The 3732-nt window shown below is 38.6% G+C and overlaps 1 long non-coding RNA gene across 1 annotated transcript; it reads left to right on the top strand.

Moving 5' to 3' along the window:
* On the top strand, positions 1-836 carry LOC145553250 (uncharacterized). The gene is made up of 2 exons (XR_014089546.1): positions 1-114; positions 528-836. It is a non-coding gene; the product is annotated as an uncharacterized LOC145553250 (long non-coding RNA).
* Positions 837-3732: the final 2896 nt, after the last annotated feature.

Below are 3732 nucleotides of genomic sequence, written 5' to 3'. Positions count from 1 at the left end.
CGAAAAATGGGATTTTCGTCAGCTATTGACACCTTGTTCTGCCGTGCGCATGGAGATTGAGGGCTTTCGGCAAGAGGTTTTAGTCAGAGTCGATGTAGCTAAAGAAAGAAGCAGGTAAGATTTATTACTAGAGATGTCACAATTGCATCAAATGCATCAGTTTTGCATGCATGTTTGTATATGTGTGTATGAATGCAATCAGCAGTGAAAAGAAAAATAACATTACATTTTCTTAAGAAGCTGTAACATTTTGGGACAAGATGGTGTGCAATAATTTTAATGTAGCCTCAATGGTTAATGACAAATCACTTAAGTACTTTTATCAATGTTTTGTTAAATATCATGTTTATTCACATGATATTCAGGAGTTGATACTTTACCAAATAGCCATAGTTTTCAATGACAAAGGGATTGCACCTCCCCCTATTTGGTGTTTCTAAACCAAAACACTTAAAATGTCAGTATAGTTTCAACAATATGTTTTCATAAAGATTCTTTATGATTTAATGTCTGTTCTGTGTCAACAGCTGCTGGAGGCGAGGGAGAGCGTCCTGGCAGCAGAGGAGATTTCCTTTTGGGAAGGTGTCACCATTGACCTCATGTCTGATGAAGAGGATGGCGTCTTCGAGGGTGTATCGGGCTGGATTGTGAGTCCACCAAGTTTCCGCAGCCAGGAGCTCGGCAACCTCTGCTCCAAACTACAAGAGAGACTTGAAGCTAACCCTAAATACAGCATGTTGCGTCATAAGCGTTTGTATGTTGGATCATGCTCAGAAAGAAAGCCACCACCACACGGCCCAGAAGTAGACAAGCATTTTGTGCTGTAATCTATTTTTTATTTTTTTTAAACTGAAGTTCTTTTTTATTTATAGATGTGTTATTTTATGTGTGGTTTCTTTATTTGTAGATGTTTTTTTATGTATATGTGTGGTTTCTTGTAGATGTGTTTTATTTTATATAATTTTGGTTTCTTTATTTGTAGATGTGTGTTATATGCATGTATGTACATATTTCTTTTTCAACAAAAATAAAAAATATAAACTTATGCCTTGTGCTGGGTGTATTTTTATTTCTGAGTTATTTTTTATAATTTATTAGGGAGGGGCTTAACCAGGCCTGTGATTATAAAGGTCTAGTGTGTCCAATAGGGAGATATCTACCAACCAATCACATGTAAGTAATAAATAGTGATGTCAGTTTTTTCATCCAATGACTGACAATTCACGTGGGTCTCCTGTTGCTATTCACATGTTAAGTAGAGTCGCTAAGCTCTACTTCCCGCACCTCCCCACTGCGCTGCCACGCCAACTGTCGATTGCTGTCGATATCTGTCGCTGACTAGCTGCATTCGCGTCAGAATACAGGGTCAAAAATCCCACTTTTCGTCCAGTGTAAGCTAAAATTAGCCAAATGCTTCCAGTGGCATGTGTGGTATAACTAGCATGTTGTCTTACATTGACTTCCTCCATTGAGTGTCCTAAACATGGCTAATAAGTAAACAAAATAGCTAAAAAAAATATTTTAGGGAAAAGTTAATGTTTGTGCTAATGTTTAATCATTGCCTTATAATTTTTACTTTTCAAAAGTAAAAATAAGATGTTTACTTCGTGACACTTGGTTACCAGAAAATGCGGTCATCTCTTAGCAACACATTTACAACAAAAATTGTTATTGTATATATATATATATATATATATATATATATATATATATATATATCCGGTCCCCGGAGACAGCGTCACGGGTAGCAATCTGAAGTTAAGGTTCTGGGTCCCATACTTTTAAAGGGAGGGCGCATTTCCCTTCTCTGCTGCATTCAAATTAGGGGAGTGTCCTTAGCTAAGTTCATTTAAATCTAGTTAACTGTGTTCCAGTAAAAACCTGTAAAAACCACCTTAAAAATATGAATGTTTGTAATTTACTGGAACTTTATGCTATAGACTAACAGTAATAGTTTTCAGTTATGGAGTGGAAGGAAAATGATACAAGATTTTACATTTTAAAACTTGTGCCGTAGCTTGTTAAAAACCATCTTTACGCAGGTCTTTCCCAATTCAAATTTGCAAAACAGCTCAGGCTTCTGGTTGACACCAATTTTTGAAGTTTTGGCACAGATTATCAGTTAGATTCTAGACTTTGACTCGGTCATTCAAACACATTCAAACACATAAATAAGTTTGACATGTTCCATTGCAGCTCTAGCTGAAAGTGTAGGGTAGCATGTTCTCATTTTTATATCCATTCTTTATGTCTAAAAGAGAAAAAGTGTGGCGTGACGTTTCCAGCTGCTGGTCTGGTTTCATGGTCAGCCCCACTGACAATGTAATACTTTAGTTGTACACTTTTATTTTATCATCAGCAAACTATACAAATTATGATAGGTGAAGCAAGAATCTGCTCAGTGTGTGTGTGTGTGTATGTGAGAAAGAGTACAAAGTTTGTGAAAAACCCGTTATCAGTCACTCTGGGAATTTATGGCTCATCCAGATTTCAACAAGCTGTCTTTCTGTGCCTGAGTAATAATACTCATCTATGTATCGCTCCTTCTATTGCTCTGCTTCCTTTTCATTTGTAGCTAAATTCCTCTTACTAAATCTGTGTGTGTTCACTAAGTTTCTCTTTGCCTCCATTTCTCTAAGGTTCCTGCTGGATCTGAGTTCTAATGAAAAAACATGGGGACCAACAGAATAATTAGGTTAATGTAGATTAGCATGCCCTCCTTCCCTCTATTTCTCATTGCACACACACACACGCACACACACACACACACACACGGACACACACACACACACGCACACACACACACACACACACACACACACACACACACACACACACACACGCACACATATATATAGTATGTCTTTCTGTCTTCAGTGGGACTTTGCATTGATTTTTATTCATTTTTCACTCATTTTTACAATAAAACTGACCCTTACCCTGAACCTGAACGTAATTCACACATTAGTCCTAAACCTAACTCCCAACCCAAAAACAGCCTTACAGCTGAAAGAGAGACCGTGAGCTCTGTGACTGCATGTACTGTACACATATGTGGGTGAATGGCATGTCCATGAGTGGAAGAGACCCTGCACACACACACACACACACACACACACACACACACACACACACACACACACACACACACACACACGCACACACACACACACACACACACACACACACACACACACACACACACACACACACACACACACACACGTACACTTGGGCTGTGTCTCCTGGGACTAAAGATAGCACCCATTACTGTCAGGCTCATCTCCCTCTAATTGGCTGTGATTGGACCCCGTCGCCCCTGCCTCAGATTCAATTAAACTGTATGATTGGTCCTTTTAAATATTTAATGTCCAAGACTAAAAACAGCCCATGCAACACTTCCTGGAATCAAACACAAACGAGGGTTTTCCACTGCATGCTGTGTGTGTGCCTGTGCATGTGTATAGCTTCTACAAACATTTACATTCACACTGTATGTCTTTGCAGAGAAGTGCACACCGTACAGTGAGTGTGATAATTTAATCCATGTGCTCTAAAATACAGTGTAACAATCCTCCTGTGTGAGTGTTGTCCTATCTAATTTTATGCCAATTTGTTCAGTGTGTGTGTGTGTGGGAGTAAATGTGTGACTGTACACATGGGCAGTTGGTAGCAAAATTTTGCTCTGCATATACATGCTTTAAGACTGTTTGTGTACATTTATATAGTGTG

This window comes from Poecilia reticulata, chromosome 10, assembly GCF_904066995.2.
Source record: "Poecilia reticulata chromosome 10, P_reticulata-male-v2, whole genome shotgun sequence".
Lineage (NCBI taxonomy): Eukaryota > Metazoa > Chordata > Actinopteri > Cyprinodontiformes > Poeciliidae > Poecilia > Poecilia reticulata.
This window is presented reverse-complemented; position numbering and strand designations above follow the sequence as displayed.